The sequence below is a fragment of the Myotis nattereri genome (assembly GCF_964212035.1).
Source record: "Myotis nattereri genome assembly, chromosome: 3".
Classification (NCBI taxonomy): Eukaryota; Metazoa; Chordata; class Mammalia; order Chiroptera; family Vespertilionidae; genus Myotis; species Myotis nattereri.
In genome coordinates, this window is record NC_138077.1 from 167,933,067 (window position 1) to 167,954,511 (window position 21,445).

The window sequence follows — 21,445 nt, forward strand, 5'->3', positions numbered from 1 at the left end:
GGAGGCCTCTGGGGGACCTTGCCGAAGGCAGCAGCCCCTGCTTGACTTTTCCAAACAAGTCTGCTCCCCCTGCCCCCAGGTGTTTGACTAGAATCTTTATGTTTAGACTTCAAAATGTCTTTGTTTGAAAGAAACTACAGATGCAGGTGTTTTCTCAAGAATGCTTACCCTGTTGATAGTATCTAATAGTTAATTTTAGTTCAAGCTGTAGCTGTTGTGACAATAAAAGCCTAAGGGGGCAGGTGAACAGGGCTTTTTGCTCCTAAAGCAAAACAGCCCCTTAGCCTCGCTTTCACAGGAATGTGTGTCAGAGTAATCTATTCATCTGTTGCTCAGGGTCTGCAGGTCAGGCCAGGCATTTTATGAAATCTAGATATAGACTGATTGTTTCTGATGAAATCTTAGCATCTGAGTTTAGATGTGCCGTAAGTGTAAAAGATTGGATTTTGAAGCCTTAGCATGGAAAAAGAGTGTAAACAAAAAAATCTCAAATAAGTTTTTATATGGCTTACATTATACAAAGATAATATTTGGAACATATTGGGTTAAATGAAATATATTAAAATTAATCTCACTTGTTTCATTTTACTCTTTCAAAGTCACTGCTAGAAAATCTTAAGTCACCCACGTGGCTTGCATTGTGTTTCTCTTAGACAGTGCTGAGCTGGTAAACAGTGAGCACTCAATTGTTCACTGACTGAATGAATGCATGAGCTCAGTGACTTGACCAAGGTCACTTAGAAAAGCCGAGTCTCAGGTGCCTTCGATCCCCACTCCTTCTTTCTTTCCACCATGCCTTGTAGTCTCCTCTAGGCCACACTATGCTTCCTGGTCACGTTCTCATGTCCACCTGCAGGACAGAGACTTTTCCCATGAAGGGGAGGGAAGGACCTGTGTTGAGGTTCTATAAAGGCAGAGGCTTAGAGAAAACGGAGCCCTTTCTGGAGGCGAGGAGGAAATGATTTAGGATGCCAAATCTCAGAGGGCATTTGTGTTTCATATTTTACCGTTTCTGGGTGTCTTTCCTGAGCTCTCCAGTCATTTCATTGTACGTTCTCATTCTGAAAGTTCTTTCAGTAAAAGGGTGGTTTTACACTTCTGGGCAGATTTCTTGCTATTCCCAGGGCTCTGGTGACACAAAACAGACAGGAGTAACGTAGGCGGTGTGCGCACACTGGGGGAAAGGCGAGAAACGGGCCACCCACACTGCTTGCTGCTCGCCGGAGAGGCTTGGCACTCTGGTGGCTCAGAGAGCAACGCCTTTGTTAGACCCTGACCCAGAAGGCTTGCTGGAACTGCGCTGAGTCCATTCCCCAGACTGTAATCATTACAAAGCCGAGCCTCTCCCGAAAAACACACACAAAGCCATCTGGACCTGCGAATCACACGCTCAAGTGAAAGCACAGCCATTCCATATTTGCCATTTTACATCCTCCTGTTCACACTGAAAGTGTCTTCATTTACGCAGGATTTCATTCAATAGACATTCATTCAACAAATATTTATTGAATACCGTATTGCTGTGTGCCAAGCAATGGGAGTGCCCGAGATAACACATACTGATTTACTGGTCTGAACCAAAAATAAATTACCTCTGTAGCTGAACTACAAGTACAATGTGTCTAAATGTATCTGAACTATCAGAGGCGAAGAGCGGCACAGATAATAACTTTTAAGAGTATAAGCCAAAGCTGCATCTTTGCATAAATAGTATACTCGCCATCCTGGTTCAAAACTAGGGTTTCTCTGAACCAATTGTTTCATCTCTGCCAGTGGTATTAAAAATTTTGGTGTAACTCCAGGAATCGATTTTAAGGAAATAATCAGATAAATGGTCAAAGCATTGCACATATGGGTGGTCACTGCAGTGTTAGGGAGCAAAACCATGGAAACCCTCTAAATGTTGAATAAGAGAGGTTTGATAAAATTGGGGCCAATCTATATGATGGCAAATCATTACAAATCAAGTCCTAAAAAATATATAGTGATGTGAGGAAATGTTTTGCTTATATATTAAGGTTTAAAACTTGGGCTATTAAAACATACATTGTATATGTTGTCAATTTGGGGGAATATCGACATATGCAGAGAAAATACGACTAGACGGCTATATAATCAATTTCGACATATGCAGAGAAAATAAGACTAGACGGCTATATAATCAATTAACAATGTATCTCTGGGGGTGAAATTATACATGCTTTTAAAGTTTTTCTTCTTTACACTGTATATTTTTAAATGTTCTGCATAATTGTTTACTATTTTTGTAATAAGAAAAGAATAATTTTTCTTTTGTAATTGTGATTTTTTTGATTGTTTTGAGGATAAGTACACAGACATTCAAGTTCTACACAATTCTTAACGTACAAACCAAAAACCTAAAGAGTTGTGTAATTGTGATTCTTTTCTAAACAGTTATTCCAGTGACTTTCCAGCTTAAAATCTGAAGGCTAATTTTCTTTCATAGAGTATCAAGTAACAATATCTTCAAATGTTGATATGCTGTTATATCAAGGTCCCACTAATTCACAATTTAATATCATATGCACTACATAATCTCATTTTCAATTTTTCACGGCACATTAACAAAGTTACTAGGAAAACTGGACTACCACACCAAAGATGTTACAAAGTGCACAAAATTCTGACAGGGAGAGCCAAGATCAAGAGAACAATTCTACCAAAAATATGAGACTGGAAGTAACTGAAAATGTTCAGGACATATTAAATGCATGACTGACTCCAAATGGCCTTTTAATATGCTTTGTAGCCGAAACTGGTTTGGCTCAGTGGATAGAGCGTCGGCCTGCAGACTGAAGGGTCCCAGGTTCGATTCCGGTCAAGGGCATGTACCTGGGTTGCGGGCACTTCCCCAGTGGGGGATGTGCAGGAGGCAGCTGATCGATGTTTCTCTCTCATCGATGTTTCTAACTCTCTATCTCTCTCCCTTCTTCTCTGTAAAAAATCAATAAAATATATTTTAAAAAATATGCTTTGTATTATAGGATATATATACTATCCCCATCTATCGAATGCTAAGCTGCCACCAAAGACAATCAAAGTCTCCCATATTCAATATGTCATTATTTTCTGGTTGTACCAAAAAAATAAACAACCAGCAAATGATTTTACCTCTCTCTTACTTTTTTTAAAGCATTTGCATTTAAAAAATAGGGTGGGGTACAATCCTACCCCTCTTAACAGCGTTTATAGAGCTGTTAAAAACCTTGCATTTACAAAACAGTTGATAAAAAATATCCCTTAGGATTGTACAAGAAGGAAGACAGGATCCCCTGACAGGACGTGGTATGTGATATTAATCAGACTTGGCTTCTTGCTCTCCTGCTTCATCTGAGTCTGGACCCGCCTTGTTTTTGGTTTCTCCATTTTCTGCAGGTAGATAGACCCTTGTTAGTTTCCTGGTTAGCCACTTCCAGCTGTTTTCCCTTTGCTTCCCCTCACTCCCTTTTCTTTTCTTTTTTGCACTTCTTCTGTCTGCAGATTTATCCTTTCCTGCTGCCTTTTTTTTTTTTTTTGGCTTCGTTTCCACTTTTGCAGGAGTAGGTTTAGCTGACAACCTTGCAGATTTCCTCTTCGGCTCCTCCTTCAACACCCCCTTGGCGGAGCTAGCCTTCCTCTTGGGCATTCTGAGCTGCTGGGGCCCGCGATGCAGGCAGTGGGAAAACCCAATAATAAAAATGTAAAAGAGATCTGGTGCAGTGACATTGCTCTCCTCTATGGAATTATAAATATTTTTTGTAACGAGTCACCCCCTAACATCTCTTCATTTCTTTAAATACTCACTCCGGATCGTCACACCTAACTTTATTTAAAACTTTTGAACCAATTTGTAACATTGTGACAAATGATGTTTATGGCACATTGCTATTAAATCCATAAACTTACTTCCTGATATCACATGAGGTAATACTACTTACCTTCCCAGGCTACTGGGAAGACTGCATGATACAAAGAATGCCAGTGGTTGGCCCATAATGATTCCCTCCCCCTCTACCTAGATTTATTCCCCTCACCACTCTGCTTTGCATATTGGTAAATTTTTTTTATAAGTAATTAATTTCTTTTTTATTGTGGATATATATATATATATATATATATATATATATATCACATAAAATAACCACTTCAACCATTTTTAAGTATACGGTTCTTGGTATTTAGTGCATTCGCATTGTTGGGCAACAATCACCATCATTTATCTCCAGGAATTTTCATATTCCCAAGCTGTAACTCTGCACCCCTTAAACACAAACTCCACATTCCTTTCTCTTCCCAGTCCCTGGAAATCCCCATTCCACTTTCTGTCTGAATGAATTTGATTACTCTGGGTACCTCATATAAGCATAATCAGACAATATTTGTCCTTCTGTACCTGGCTCATTTCACTTAGCATAATGTCTTCAAAGTCCATCCATGTTGTAGCATGTGTCAGAATTTCCTTCCTTTTTAAGTCTAATATTCCATTGTATGTGCCTAACACATTTCATTTATCTATTTATCTGTTGATGGACACTTGGGTTACTTCTACCGTTTGACTATTGTGAATAATACTGCTATGAGCATGCGTGTACAAATATCTGCTTGAGCAATTATTTTCCTTGAAGTAGAGATGGCTGGATCATATGGTAGTTCTATTTTTAACTTTGCAAGGATCTTCCAAACTGTTTTTTGTTCGTGGCTGCACCAGTTTACATTTTACAGTGTTGTTTTTTACTCACTTGTTTTTTCCTTCATTAAGTTATCATCTTGAGATCCAGTGCATCCACTTCTGAATTCCTCAGAGCAACTAGAAAATTGCCTCAATAAACACTTGATGAACACAAGTTTCCCTTTCCCTAGCGTGTAGAAGCTCATTTCCACTCTTGGTGTGTTCCTTCTTCTCTTCCCGGCTCTTCCCTGAGCTCTCATAGACTGTGGTTTCACGGGCCTCTGCTAGTCATTTCCTTATCTTTAATCATTTTTAACCTTTGGTCAGGCAACTCCTTCTTTCCGTGCCATGCAGCTGTCAAGAGCATGGCACTGGAGTCAGAAAGACTGGCCTCAAGCCCTGGCTCTGCCACTTACAAGTTATATGACCCCGGACAAGATTCTAACCTCTTCTTTCAGATGTTATTACTGCATAACAGAACACTTCAAAACTTAGTTGCTTGCCCTGGCTGGCTTGGCTCAGTGGAATGGGGAGGTCCCAGGTTCGATTCCGGTCAGGCGCATATGCCTGGGTGCAGGCTCAATCCCCAGTGGGGGGCGTGTGGGAAGCAGGCCAGTGGTCAGCAAACTGCGGCTTGGCAAACGGCGTCTCCCGAGCCACATGTGTCTCTTTGGCCCCTTGAGTGTGGCTCTTCCACAAAATACCACATGTGGGCACGCACGTACAGTGCAATTGAAACTTCGTGGCCCATGTGCAGAAGTCGGTATTTTGTGGAAGAGCCACACTCAAGGGGCCAAAGAGCTGCATGTAGCTCGCGAGCCGCGGTTTGATTCTCTCTCATCATTAATGAGACTATCTCTCTCTCCTTCTCCCTTCCTCTCTGAAATCAATAAAAATATATATATTTTTAAAAAAACTTAGCTGCTTAAAACAATAATTTTATTACTCCTTACTATTCTGTGGCTCTACTGGGTTAATTCTTTCTCCCATGTGGTATCTTCTGGGATCACTCACAGGGCTGCACTCATCAGCGAGCTTGGCCAGGGGTCACATGACTATGAGGGCGTCAGTCCCACGTCTGGTACCTCAGGAGGGGTAGCTAGCACCACCGGGGACAGCTAGGTCTTTCCCTCTTTCTTCTTAGTCTTGCATAAAAACTGGGCCCCCTTTTCTGTGAAGACTCTAGCTCTCACAACAGGTTATTGAGATATTTCCAGAACCCACCTGACACCATTCATAGTTATTACAATATTATTGATTATATTCTGTATGCAGTACCTTACATCCCTGTGACTATTTTGTAACTTCCCATTTGTACTTCTGAGTCCTTCGCCTTTCTCAGCCAGCACCCACACTCCTCCCATCTGACCACCCTCAGTTTTTTTCTCCATGTCTATGATTCTTTCTGTTTTGTTCATTTGCAGTTTTCTTTAGGTTCCACATATAAGTGAAATCATATGGTATTTGTCTTTCTCTGGCTGTCTTATTTCACTTAGCATAATAATGGTAAATGGTAAGATTTCATTCTTTTTTATGGCCATGTAACATTCCATTGTGTATATGTACCACCATGTCTTTACACACTTGTCTATTGGTGGACACCTGGGGTTGCTTCCATATCTTGGCTATAGTAAATAACACTGCAATAAATATAGGAGTGCATATATCTTTTTGAATTAGTTTTCTTTCAGAAGTGGAATTGCTGGGTCATAAGGTAGTTCTATTTTTAATTTTTTTAGGAACCTACATCCTGTGTTCTATAGTGGCTGCACCAATTTGCAACCTCACCAAAAGTGCCTGAGGGCCCCTTTGCTCCACATCCTCACTGACACTCATTTGTTGATTTACTGATAATAGCCATCCTGACTGGTGTGTGGTGGTACCTCACTGTGCTTTTAATTTGCATTTCTCTCATGATTAGTGACATTGAACATCTTTTCAGATGCCCATTGGCTATCTGTGTATCCTCTTTGGAGAAGTATCTGTTCAGGTCCTCTGTCTTTTAATTAATTGTTTGGGAGGAATTGGTGTTGAGTAGTATCAGTTCTTTATAAATTTGTGGATATTAACACCTCATCAGGGATATCATTGGCAAATATCTTCCACATTCCTGTGAAAAACTTGTTAGTTAGATGTAGTCTCATTTGTTTTATTTTTTTTTTCTTTTGTTTCTCTTGCCCAAGGAGCTATATCAGAAAAAAAAATTACTAAGAGAAACTTCAGACAGTTTACTGTCTATCTTTTCATCTAGGAGTTTTATGGTTTCGGGTCTTACATTTGGTTCTAATCCATTTTGAGTTTATCTTATATATGGTATAAAAGGTGATCTAGTATTTATTTGTTGTTTTTTTGTTTGTTTGTTTTTTATGTATCTGCCCAATTTTCTCAACACTGTTTATTGTGTAGACTGTCTTTACCCCATTGTTTTTGCTTTCTTTGGCACAAATTAATTGATCATATAGGCATGGGTTTATTCCTGGGCTCTCTATTCTGTACTATTGATCACTGTGTCTTCTTTTTGTGAGTACCTTGCTGTTTCGAATGTTATAGCTCTGTAGTATAGTTTGATATCAGGTAGCATGTTACCTCTAACTTTGTTCTTCTTTCTCAAGATTGCTATGGCTATTTGGGATCTTTTGTGAGTCTATATAAATTTTAGAGCTATTTGTTCTAGATATGTGAGAAACGCCAATAGTATTTTGGTAGGGATTGCATTACATCCATAGATTGCTTTGGGTAGTAGGGACATTTTAATGGTTTTAATTCTTCCTATTTGTGAACATGGTATATACTTCCACTTATTTCCATCTTTTTCAATTTCTTTCTTCAATGTCTTATAATTTTTTTAGTACAGGTCTTTTCCCTTCTAGGTAAATTTATTCCTAGGTATTTTTTTATGTAATTCTAAACTGGAATGTTTTCTTAATTTTCTTTCTGATAGTCTATTATTGGTATATAAAAATGCAACTGATTTCTAAATATTAATTTTGTATCCTGCTACTTTTCTGAACTGATTTATCCGTTCTAGTCACTTTTTGGTGGAATATTTAGGGTTCTCTATATATAGTATTATGTCATCTTCAAATAGTAACAGTTTTACTTTTTCCTTTCCAATTTGGATGCCTTTTTATTTCTTTTTCTTGTCTGATTGCTGTGGCTAGACTTCCATTATGATATGGAATAAAAGTGGTGAAAGTGGATAATCCTGTCTTATTTCTGATCTTAAAGAAAACACTTTTAGCTTTTCCCTACTATATATGATGTTAGCTGTGGGTTTGTCATATGTGGCCTTTATTATTCTGAAGTATGCTCCCTCTATTCCCACTTTGCTGAGAGTTTTTATCATAAATGGATGCTGGATTTTGTCAAATGCTTTTTCTGCATTTATTGATATGATCATATGATTTTTTATTCTTCATTTCAACTATGTGGTGTATCATATTAATTCGCAGATATTGGACCAACCTTACATTCCAGGAATAAATCCTGCTTGTTCATAGTGAATGACCTTTTTAATGTGTTGATGAATTTGGCTTGCTAGTATTTTGTTGAGGATTTTTGCAACTATCTTTAACAGGGACATTGGCCTATAATATTCTTTTTTTGTAGTGTCTTTGTCTGGTTTTGAAATCAGGATAATGCTAGCTTGGTAAAATGAGCTTGGGAGTTTTCCTTCGTCATGAATTTCTTGGGATAGTTTGAGAAGGATAGGTGTTAGTTCTTCTTTGAATATTTGGTAAAATTCACCTGTGAAGCCATTTAGTCCAAGACTTTTGTTTGTTGGGTGTTTTTTGATCACTGATTAGCTTTATTAGTAGTAATCAGTCTGTTCGGGTTTTCTGTTTCTTCTTGATTCAGTCTTAGAAAATTGTATGTTTCTAGGAATGTATCCATTTCTTCCAGATTGTCCAATTTGTTGGCTTGTAATTATTCATAATATTGTCTTACAAACCTTTGCATTTGTGTGGTATCAGCTGTCACTTCTTTTTTATTTCTGATTTTATTTATTTGGGTCCTCTCATAGACAGACTTCTTTAGATGGTAATTGGCTTCCATATTTTGGAGAACAAGAATGGAAATTGATAGTCATCTTAGGACATAGGCCAGAAGGAGCTCAGCAGCTCTTTCAATATACTCTATTGTTGAAAGCGGCCACAGGTCAGTTGAGACTTAACAAGAGTGGAAATAGACTTAACACTTGGTGGGGGGAAGGGCATGTGCACTCTGGAGTGGGAAGAATTGGTGGCCATCTTTAAGGCAACCCATCATCTCTAAGCCTCTGTTTCCTCATTTGTAAAATGGGAGTAATAACAGTGACTATCTTTATAATATTGGAGTGAAGATTCAATGTGATAATGCACAAAAGATGTGCATTAATTATGATTGCAATCATTATTATTATTATTATTGCTATTTTATTCCAATCAGGGTGGAAGTTGTTCAAGTTCCTTCTAAAATTCACTTCTCTCTCTTTCTTTATTTCATAAAATCAATAACATGCTAATCATCACCCAAGGAGTATTGGAATCAACACAAAAATCCCTACTCTCCCTGGCACAAGCCAGGGCAGGCCTCCCCGGGGAATCCTCAGGGCTTTCCAGTCTACATGCCTGCTTTCCGCTTCCCTCTTGAGGTGTGGCTCTTGGAGTGAAAGGTCATCACTGTCTCTGGAGTTCACCTTCAAAATGCCAAGAGCTTTCTGATATATGTTTTTTGTGAAATCAGGATTGCTTCTGGAAAATTTTAGTGCCTTCTCTCTTTGACATTTCATGACATACTTTCATGAAAGAAAAATAAAAAGCATAGGATAGCACAAAATGCACTGTTTCTTAACTCTGTTATTCAAAGACAATGTCATTGCTGTGCTGTTCTGGCCTTCCTCACTAAATCGTATTCATTGGTGAGTTGGAGAAAAGGTCTGCTCAAGAGTCAATCTGATTTAAAGAGTAGTTTAATCTGATCATTTAAACAGTTCTTTCTAGAGGGCATCATGTCTCAGATAAAATGCTCTCTCTCTTAGACAGTCTTTCCTCCTCCTGGTTTCCTCACTAAGATGGTCTCTGGATGTCAAGGGTGTGTGTGTGTTGGGGAGGGGGGGGGGGGCGGCGGCGGGATGCTATGGCTATCGATGCTTCCTGGACTAATGGAAGAGCTAGAGTCCTTGGGGCCATGTCCTATCACTCCTTTGATCTCCAGGGTAGTGCCCTACTCCACCTGCTTGCTGCTTGTCCTACAGACATTGGCAGCTGACATCTGAAGCTGATAACTAGTCATTTATCACTCTGGTGGTAGCACTCCTGGTGGTGCTGCCGGTCTGATTCCACGTCAGCTGAGTTCCTGTGGGTGCTGTGGCCACTCTGAGGCCTGGCCATGATTCCCAGGCTATGCTAACTCAGGCACTCAGCTCTGCAGCCCTCTCTCTGGAACTTTACCCGAATACAGCAACCTCTCTGGCATTCTGCACGGCTCAGTCCTCAGCCCCTTCTGGATCCTGCCTCGCTCTGGTTGACCACACTGCCAGCACCATCACATCATCCTTTAGAAGTTGGCTCTCACAAATAAAGCCTTATGGGGTGGGGGGATGCTTTCCAGGAACAGATACACAGGAATGGAATTGTGGGATTATAGGTTATATTTTAAGATGGTCCCTTATTTACCTCCAAAGTCACTATTACCAATTTATACTTTATTGTTGCACACCCAGGTTAATTCTAAAGATTATCAAACTTTATCAAGTTGGCCAATCTGATGGTTGTGAAACAGATATTTTAGTATTGCTAAGCATTTTTCTTGCTTATTGACCATATCTATTCTGTGAATTTCCTGTTCATATCTTTGACTTCTTTTTCATCAATTTTTTTCTTTTGGATTTATATATCTAAATGTCTAGTCAGTTTGGGCTGCCATAACAAAATACCTTCTACTGAGTGGTTTACACAAGAGAAATTTATTTTCTCCCAGTTCGGGAGTCAGGAAAGACCAAGATCAAGGTGCCCATCAAAGGGATGTCTGGTGAGAGCTCTTCCCTGGAGTTGCAGACAGAGTCTTGCTGTGTCTTCCCATGGCCTTTCCTCGATGTGTCCATGTGGAGAGTGAAAGACCTCCCTCTTATTCTCCTTGTGAGGCCACCAATCCTGTCCGACTATGATCATTTAACCTAACTACCTCCTCAAAGCTTTCTCTTTAAGTAGCATCACATGGGGGTTAGAGCTTCAGCATAGCAATTTTGGTGGAGACACAATGCAGTCCATAGCACCAGGATAATACTATTCTTTTGCTTGTTGTTTAAGTTTGCATACATGTGTATGTGTTTGTGTTTATATATGTACATATGAATATGTATACATATATTGCATTTTCTCCTAAACCATAAATTGCCTTTTAATTTTGTTAATCATATCTTTGGTCATAGAGAAATTTTTAGTTTAGTTTAGTCAAATTTACTCATCTTTTCTTCTATGGCTTTTTATTTTTATGATTTATTTAAGAAGGCCTCTATACCCCAGAGATCACAAACATACTATTTGTTCTTTCAGATTTTAGTAGAAAAACTTGCTTATAAGCCTTTTGACTCTGATGCCCTTTTCAGGGGCAGAAAGGAGATACATTTTAAATTAATAGTTCAATTTTTTTAATGGTTGTTGAACAAATTTTGTTGGTTTTTTATATTTTCCTTGAAAATCATTAATTTCATCCAGGTCTCAAATTCATTGGTGTAAAGTTGTTCATACTGTTTTCTTTTTCTTTTTCTTTTAATATTTTTTATTGATTAAGATATTACATATGTGTACCCTCTACCCCTCCTCCCCCCGCTCATCCCCTCACCCCCCCGTTGTCCGTGTCCATTGGTTAGTCCTATATGCTTGCATATAAGTCCTTTGGTTGATCTTTCCCCCTTGCCCCCACCCTCCCCTACCTTCCCTCCAAGGCCCGACAGTCCAATCAGTGCCTCTCCGTCTCTGGATCAGTCCTTGTTCATCAGTTTATGTTGTTCATTATATTCCACAAATAAGTGAGATCTTGTGGTATTTATCCGCTCTCCAGTTCCATCGATGCTGTGGCAAATGGTAAGAGTTCCTTTTTCTTCTTCCTCTTCTTAAAGAATACCTTTCAGCATTTCATATAATGCTGGTTTGGTGGTGATGAACTCCTTTAGCTTTTTCTTATCCGTGAAGCTCTTTATCTGACCTTCCATTCTGAATGATAGCTTTGCTGGATAAAGTAATCTTGGTTGCAGGTTCTTGCTATTCATCTCTTTGAATATTTCTTGCAGCTCTCTTCTGGCCTGCATGGTTTCTGTTGAGAAATCAGCTGACAGTCGGATGGGTACTCCCTTGTAGGTAACTGACTGTCTTTCTCTTGCTGCTTTTAAGATTCTCTCTTTATCTTTTGCTCTTGGCATTTTAATTATGATGTGTCTTGGTGTGGTCCTCTTTGGATTCCTTTTGTTTGGGGTTCTCTGCGCTTCCTGGACTTGTAAGTCCATTTCTTTCACCAGGTGGGGGAAGTTTTCTGTCATTATTTCTTCAAAAAGGTTTTCAATATCTTGCCCTCTCTCTCCTTCTGGTACCCCTATAATTCTGATGTTGGTACGCTTGAAGTTGTCCCAGAGGTTCCTTACACTATCTTCATATTTTTTGAGTCTCTTTTCTTTTTTCTTTTTCGGTTGGGTATTTTTTGTTTCTTTGCATTTCAAATCTTTGACTTGATTCTTGGGATCCTCTTGTCTGCTGTTGGATCTCTGTAAATTATTCTTTATTTCAGTCAGTGTATGCTTAATTTCTAGTTGGTCCTTTTTCATGTCCTCCATGGTCTCACTATACTCCTTGAGGGATTCATTAAATTTATTGGCAGTTTCCATAAAATTCTTGAAAAACCTTATAAACGTGGCCTTGAACTCTATATCCAGTCGTCTGGCCTCCTCCGTTTCTGCCAATTGTGACCTGTTTCTCTGTCTCCGCATTTTGGCTGCTTCCCTGTGTTGATAGAGTGGCCCTGCGCGCCAGGTGTCCTGTAGGGCCCAGTGGCTCAGCCTCCCCACTTACCTGGGGTGGACACTCTTGGTGCACTCTTGGTGCCTTGGTTGTTGTAGGATCACTGGGAGGAATTGAGCTCCAGGCCAATTGGCTGTGGGAAGCAGCTGTGTCTGAAGTGGGAGAATGGACCCCCTCTGACCACTGGGTACAGTGGCTCCTGGATCTAAGGAGGTGCTAATTCAGCCCCTGCCTGAGGCCACACAGCAGGAACCAGGAAGAGGCTCAGCTGTGAAGCAATGCAAGCCTCTGCGGGGCCTTGGGCCTTCTCTTGGAAGTTCCGGGTCTGCTTGGCTGGGCTGTAGTTAGGTACATTCACATGCAAAAGCCTCTGCCGCAGCCTGGGTGGGGCGGGGCCTCAGGTAGTCAAAAGGCGGAGAAAGAAGCTATGGCTGATTCTCCGCGCCCGGAGTCGCGCGTCTCAGTGTCCCGGTAACGGCTGCAAGCACCTCTGAGGGAAATCCACCCTCAAGTTCGCCCGCTGCCGCCTGACAGACCAGCCTCTGCCCGTATGAGTCCTGGGTCCCCAGAGACTTCCCGGAACCGGAGTTCAGAGCAGTCAGGAGCTTGTGATTCAAAAAGACAGCCGCGTCCTCAGGTGCCACCCCCTTTCCGCGCGCGCGAGCCGCCACCATACCTCTGCACTCAGCCTCCGCAGCTCCTCTGGCTCTCAGCGTGCTTTTCTTTTCTTCTAGTTGTAGAAATTACACTCAGCCAGCCTTCCTGTTGTTTTGGACGATGTTTGCTCCGTCCTTTGGGATAATTTTCAATTGTTGTGTGGGGCGACTATTTCCCGGTGTTTATCTATGCCGCCATCTTAGTTTCTCCATACTGTTTTCTTTTAAAAGTGTTCTTTACATATGTATATCTGTCCCTCTTCATGCCTGATATTGCCTAGCATTTTCTCTCTTTTATTAGTTGTTCTAGCCAAATATTATTTACCTTAAAAAAGTGAACCTGTAGCCCTGGCCTGCGTTAGAGCATCAGCCTGTGCACCAAAGAGTTTGATTCCTGTCTAGAGCACATACCTAGATTGCAGGTTCGCTCCCCGTCCGCAGTTGGGGCACCTGTGGAAGGCAGCCAGTAGCAACCAGTCGATGATGTGTCTCTCTCATATGGATGTTTCTCTCTCTCTTCACCTCCCTCCCTCCCTTCTACACTCTCTGAAAAGCAATGGAAAATGTATCCTCAGGTGAGGATTAACAACAACAAAAAGCAAACCCATGGTTTTAATTTTGCTGAGTTTTTTCTCTACCTCATTCATTTCTGTTTCTACACTGATTAATTCATTTCTTACTATTTACTTTGGCTTCATTTTTTCCTTTTCAATCATTCTTATGATCTAATAAACAAATGCAAGGCTAGAGTTTTTGTTTTGTTTTGTTTTTTTCTGAAAATTGCTTTGGCCAAATCCCATTGGTTTTGATGTGTGCTATTTTCATTGTGGTTCAGTTCCAAGTAGTTTACTTCCTCTTCAAACCAAGAGAGCTTCAGAAGTGTGTGTTTATATTTTAGAAGTATAGACTGTTTTTGGCTCTCTGTTTGCTAATTTCTAAATTTATTGCATTCCGGTCAATGAATGCAGCCTGTATAATATCAGTTTTTTAAAATGTGTTGCTATTTCCTTTGGGCATAGAACAGAGCAAATTTGGTGAGCTCTGCATGTGTGCTTTCATTTTTTAAAAAAAGGCTTAATATTGCATTATTCTTACCTGCTGGTATTGTCATAGCTTCTGATAGGCAATAATTTAGTTGCAGTCAGTAGCAAAACAATTAATGACTCATTTACTCAACGGATATTTAGTGAGTGCCCATGTGTTCTAAGCACCATCAGCTTTGGGGGACACAAAGGTGAGCAAAAATAGACATTACCTACCCTGTGGGTTTATAGTCTAGTGGGAGAAGCAGATTGAATCACACCATCCCCTTAGTGAAACATGGGCTGAAGAAAAGAGAATGCATACTACAAAAGATTCTGTCCCAGAGAAAACAGAGACCAGAAAGGGGAGGAAAGAGTAAGTAGGAAAGGGCTGGGAAGGGAGGAGAAGAGCCTGGCAGGAGCTCTGTGCACTGTGAACAGCTGTCCCCAGGGCCTGGTGGCAGCCAGTGTGGCTGCAGCGCCCCAAGCAGCTTGTGCGTCGGGCCAGCCACAGCTGGGAAGCGGGGGTGTGTGTGGTGGGGGGAGAGAGGTGAAGACATACAAGGCCTTCTAAAAAAATTTTGTCTCTATTTAAGAAAAATGGGAAGCCATTACAAGAAGTTAGGTAGGCTTACAGAATCACATTTGTGGTTTGAAACGAAAAGAAACTTGTAATATTTGTTCCAGGGAGTATTTTTAACCCTTGATGTTGTACACACGATGTTGTACACATAGAGAGCCTACTTCCCTTCTTGCTCCCTCCCTTTAGTGAAGTTGGACTAAATATGTTCAAGAAAAATAATCACCCTGTGTATTTTCTATGAGAGGGCTGCAAGCCACCCTGTACATTTGGAACCAAGCCTGTTGGTGGTAGATTATTATAATAACAACAATAATCCCATAGTGAGAATGACAGCTACTGCCCTGGCCAGGTTCTCAGTTGGTCTGAGCGTCATCCCGTACATCCAAAAAGTTATGAGTTCGATTCCCAGTCAGGGCACATATCTAGGTTGCAGGTTCGATCCCCAGTCAGGGTGCATACAGGTGGCAACCGATTGATGTTTCTTTTTCACATCAATAAAAAAATATATCATCAGGTGAAGGTAAAAAAATAAGAATAAAGAACAACAGCTATCATTTTTTGAGCATTTACTATGTGTCCTAGCTCTGTGCTAGACCCTCTATAACTCTATCTCACTTAATTTTCACAACAAACTTATGAGGTATGTGTGGGGTTTTTTTTAACCGCACATGTCAATTATTGTCCGCCACCCCTTGTAAGGGAAACTCCTATGCCTGTTACCTCTGCTGCATGGGGGCTGCTTCCAGTGGCTTTGATTTGTCTAATGTGATCATCCTCAAATACACACACACACATACCACCCACTCTGATTGGATCAGTGGTGGTGCCAGCAACCAATCCACTGGCCAACCAGCAGTTTTTAGGGTATCATAATACAAAAAGCCTCATCCAAATAGATCCTTACTTTTAGAAATTTCAAGTTGGGATATATAAAGGAAATGCGTTAATTGCAGAAATGAAAGTTGAAAGCTCAGAGGCTAGAGAAAGAAGCAATGGCATGGCTGAGTGAGTTGAGGGTAGAAGGAAGTCAAAGTGTGAGCAAGCAGAAGCAGCGAGGCAGAGCGACAAGACACTTGGGGGAGGATGGAGAAGCCGGTGCAGAGAGGGAAGAGAAGCAGACTCAAGAAGCCCACTCTTGGAGTGTAGCGGATGGGTACCAGAGTAAAGTCCACACTTCCATGCCCGGGGCCCAATTCCAGCCTCTGAAAGTCCAGCCACTGAGTGTTTCCTGCTTTGCATGAGATGCCTGCCCCCCTCGCCAGGCCTTGCCAGGAGCTCATTACAGAGTGTGTCTGAAGGAGTTGCTGCTCCGTGCCACGCAGCATTCCCATGTGCACACGAAGACACAGAGGCTCAGCGAGGTTAAGTAACTTGCCCAAACTGCCACGGCAAACAGAACGGACATTCACACTCATATTTGTTTGGCTCTGAAGCCCTCGTCCATAGGCATATTGTGACTATTACAGCAGCAGAAATTATATGCTCAGAAATATCTGCTCAGACTGCTAGCTTTTCCTACCTTGAAAACAAACATAAGGGGCACACAACTTTCAAATTAGTAAACCAAGTGACTTGCCATTATTGGCCCATTGGTAAGTATTATGGGTTAACCATATTCAACATAAGGGAATCGTTGCTTCTGAGTATACTGAAGGAAAGCAGTGCTTTGACCTAGTCAGCTAAGTGTGTGTGTGTGGCGGGGGGGGGGGGGGGGGGGAGGGGGGGCGGGGCAGAGGAGAGGAGGGGATGGGGGGGGTAGGATTGGGAGCAGGGACATGTCAAGAGATAGATTCATAATTACTCTTCCAGTCACTGGTTAGAGCCTTGCAGTTCTGGGACCTGGTTATCCATTCACCCAGGGAATGGCCCTGGAAGAACGGGGTCAGGCAAGAAATTTCCAGCAATCATTAGATTGCAGCTAATGTCGTTTTTGGCTATGGAGAAACAGAGTGAGGTGCCAAATCAGTCCTAACTGTGGTTCTCCATGTAGAACGTCCTCTTCCTTGTAGAAAGGTTTCCAGGTGAAGTGGCAAGGGGAGTGAATCCAGAACAAATTCTGTGAGTGTCTAGTCCAGGGGTGGGCAAACTTTTTGTGAGTGCGTGCCAAAACCAGCAAAATCTCTGACTCAAAATTCTTCTGCGTGCCAACCCTAATTTTTTGAGAACATGTTACACCTACTTGATATCTCTTAAGGTTTATGTATGTGAAGAACCTTGAAGAAATAATAAAATTCATTCGAGCGACAAAAACACAGTATATGATGATGAAAAATACATTTATTTTTTAATGTATACATGTACACTGATAGTCCAACAGAAAACTTTATGACTCCGTTTGATATTATCAGTGGGACTTTTGCTGCTGCTGCATCACTGATGACAGAGATTTTACATCAGGTTTATATTTCATGATCTTCAGAGATATGCATGAGCTACTACTTTCATCATTCAGGCTACTCCTATTACGAGACTTAAAAAAATTCATCACTGAGAACAAAGATTCACAAGTGTATATGGATGAAACCAAAACACTGGTCGGATCTAGGAAGGCAGGGAGAGTTAAGGCAGAGGCATAGAAATTGCTCTTCCCTTCTCTCATCAAACCATGTCTATGGTCTTTAAGATAACTTGTTATGTAAAATTATTTATTTATTTAAGATGCACCTACACTGAATTTATCTGAAAAATAAAAAAGGCGATATTAAGAAAAAAATTTAAATGGAAGATTATAAGAGAGGGTTTCGAGTGCCAGCAAAAGTTACTGGTGTGCCATGTTTGGCACACGTGCCAAGGGCTGCCCACTGCTGGTCTAGTCAGTATGAGGCCTCGTGCCAGGGAGAGCATACAGGTCTGACTCACAGGTCCTCCAGGCCTGCCATAGGTTGCCTTTGCTGTGGCACAGCAGGAACGCTCTGGGGCTGCAGCCTTCTGGTCAACCAACAACCCCTTCTCTCCCGAGACCCTTCTCACAGCCCTGCACCAGCCAATCACCTCTCCAGATTGTTCCAAATCCTGTGCTGAAGGCAGTAGGGATCCTCCTCTTTGGTGTCCCTTCCCCCAAAGCCCTTATATGTCCTGAGAAAATTGCAGCTGAAGGCATTTCTTTTCTTGACCTTTGCCAAACCACCTTTTACCTAATTCCTGGTGTTTTACTCTGTCAGAGGGGGTGTGGCTATGACCCAGAGAACAGACAGACCCACAGAAGCGAGACAGATTGGGAAAGTCCCTGGGGACACAGCAAGCGTCAGTTGCATGTCCCCTGAGGGTCGGCCAACGAACAGAGTCAGAGTCCAGTGAGAAAGATCAAAACCGAGCCTTGCAGGCCCTGGGTCGTCTTCACTCTTCTTCCTTATCCACAACCCACTGCACTATCACGTAATTTTTTTTTAATTTACTTACTAACTTAATTAAATAAAACCTCCTATCAGTATAGTAAATAATGAGGATCACTTGTCAAAAATAAAGCAGGAACTCATAAAAATAGCTTTAACTATTAACCTATTTGTTCATGTTTCACCTAAAATTGTAGCTTACTGCCATCAGAGGTACCTGGCTTCCCCTTAGCCTGCCTTTGGCTGGAGTATCCGGGCCTGACCGGAGTTAGCCCTGCATGTGGGTCCTATTTCCACCAGCTGCGCTTGAGAGACCCACAGGGAGGTGGCAAGCTATCTGAGCCTGTTTCCTTCCTGTCAGCTGAAGACAACAATAGTGCCTGCTTCGTATGGGGTGTTGCAAAGATCCGAGGAAATATTGCAATGAGAGTACACAGCACAAGACCTGGCACATATTATACACTCCATAAAAGGCTATTTTTTTCTAGAGTTCTCCCCACAAGTGAACTTGTGCTTTTCAGATCATCCATCACATGTTTATTTGGGAAATAAGGTTGTCATGGGTAAGACCAAAGTTCAACTTGAAATAGAAGGCACCTAAATTAAAAAACTGTGAGAAAGGTATAATTACAGTGCTATTATTGCTAAGGACGAGAAACAGTAAACTAGAACAGGGGTTCATGAGGTCTAATTAGCCAAGATCACGGGGGTCTGAGAGTGCCTCCAATAGAAGGTGTTATCCCCATCCTCCTTAGCACAACCTCCCACACTCAAACAACCCTATAGGGGAAACTACTGCTAGATTCTTGGCAGCTCCGGCTACAAGCAAATCAGGTCTGAGTCCAGAGTCCAGTGTCCTCAGCCCCATTTGCCACAGCCTCAGTCACAGGTCAGGCCCGAGGCAGTCAGAATGCCTCTCAGCCCAGGTCAGGGGGGCACACTGTGGCCAGTCCCCAGCCTCCAGCACAGCAGCTTCCAGACATTCTGCCACAGGATTTTCCCAAGTGAAACAACCCCTTCCTGTACAGCTTAGTTCCGGCCGCCTTGACCTCCTCTCACTTTCAACCACTTCCTTTCTTTCTCAACACCAGCTTCCCTTTACAGGCCCGAGCATCTTCACAAGGTCACTTCACCCATCTTCCAGGATCCTAATCTACCCATCTCCTCTCCTCTCCTTCCTCTCTCATCCTGTCTTTCTTTTTCTTTCCATTTCATCCTACCTTCTCCTTCCCTTCCACCATCTTGTCCTCCCTCCCTCTCTCCTTTCTTTCTTTTTTTCTTCTTCCTTTCTTTCACGAATGTTTATGGAGCATTTACTAATGGGCTAGGTATTGTGCTAATGGTTACATGTATGTGTTTTTATGGGATGTTTGCTTTAAAAGGAAAGACTAACACTCACCAATAATTCCTCAAATAATTACTTAATTATGCTGGCAATAATGTTGTAAGTAAGGGATTCAAGTTAGTCAGACTCTACAGCACTCATCTGACATTTTCCACGTCCAGTTGGCATATCTAATGCATTAGATTGTGGACTATCCTCAGGAGGGGTTATGTCTGCTTTCATCATATCGCCAGCATCTAGTACAGAGCCTGGCATATATACACAGTATATGCTCAGTAATTACTTGTGGAATAAATGAACAAAACGCTTTTAAATATATCCTGTGAGTGCTCATATTTACATGGGAGTCCTGAGGGAAAGTCAAAGGTAGCCGATCTCCCCTTTCCCAGCCCCATCCTCTCCTCCCCCACCCTACCAACAGTCAGGCAATTCATAGCCAACTAGATGCCAAAGATAGGAGGTGTCAAGGGATACATGAAGTCAAGCATCATTCTACATTCCCTGTCCTCAGCTCTCCCACTGGTGAAAACCTACCCAGGAACCCCCTTCCCGGAACCACCAGCTTTGGGGACCAAAGAAGGACACTTACTCTGCCTGGCTTTGTGGCTTCCTTGGGATGGAGGCATTTTGACTACTCTCTCCATGGCCAGATAAGCGCCTTCCAGTTTACATCTACTTTGGGACTTTCTATTCTGACTCCCTCAATTATGTAGGAAGCAGTGAGTTACTGAAAATTGCATTAATATGATCAGCTATGAAAAGAACCAATCCAAAAGAGTGTGTGTGTGTGTGTGTGTGTGTGTGTGTGTGTGTGTGTGTGTCTTTCAGTAAGAACTGCAAGGAGAAAATATCCAGAATATATTTACCCCATCACATTTTCACTTCAAACTGGAAAATATAAATAAGGTATTGAAGGATGGGAAGAAGTCAACTGAGAAAGAACACGAAACCTTCCATTTCAGCAAAGCCCCCACTGAGAGGCAGGTGGGGAGGGGCTAGGGAAAAGACTCAGAGTTCTGGTTTAGAAAGTTTGAGACAGAGTCAGAGGAGCAGTACCACCTTCAGGAAGATGGTGGAGGTGATGCAGGGGGAGGGGGAGGAGGCTGGGCCTTGTGAGGGGGACAACCAGCCTTGGGCTCCACCTGGACCTGGCCTGGCTCTGATAAGAATCTGTCCAGCTGGGCAGCAATGTGAAAGTAAATTTTGTGAATTTGAACAATACAATTCATGCCAAAATAAAAAAAATCAGGATTGCTTTTTTGGACAGAATTATCCTCATTGTTACTGAGGCTGATGTAAGGGCTGGTAAGGTCACCTTCAGTGTGCTGTGTGTGTCCCGGCAGGCACGGCAGAGCAAGAGATGGATGTCCAGCCCCCTTTGGGACAGCAATAGCTCCGAGTTCTTGCTTTATAAACGCAGAATTTTATATCTGGGCAGGATATTAGTGACCACCCCGTCCAACATCCCTGAACTAGTTCAACCCATTATTTCCCATGTGCGACTGAGGTCAAGGCCTGGGAAATGACTTACTCAGAGAACATGGCCAAGTTAGCAGAGCCAAGACCTGCTCACAAGGTATCTCCTACTTTCATTGCCTCGAGTGGTAAGTACTCAGTAAGTGTTAGCCATCATCATCATCCTCACTTACTATTACATGCACTTCACACACCCTGTAGCAATTAGATAGTCTTCCCACTTTGTGGATGATGCAGAAACCAGGTAATTTACTGAGGGCCACACAGCTCACCAGTGGAGCGGGCCTGGAACCCAGGTCCGGTTCTACCCACAGAGTTCTTTCAGTCCACACACTGTCTGTTCTGTGATCTGTATGTGATGAAGCTAT

At 41.9% G+C, this 21,445-nt stretch overlaps 1 pseudogene across 1 annotated transcript; it reads right to left on the bottom strand.

Moving 5' to 3' along the window:
- Positions 1-3,316: 3,316 nt before the first annotated feature.
- On the bottom strand, positions 3,317-3,673 carry LOC308515984 (non-histone chromosomal protein HMG-14-like; annotated as a pseudogene). The gene has a single exon. The product of its transcript is annotated as a non-histone chromosomal protein HMG-14-like (transcript).
- Positions 3,674-21,445: the final 17,772 nt, after the last annotated feature.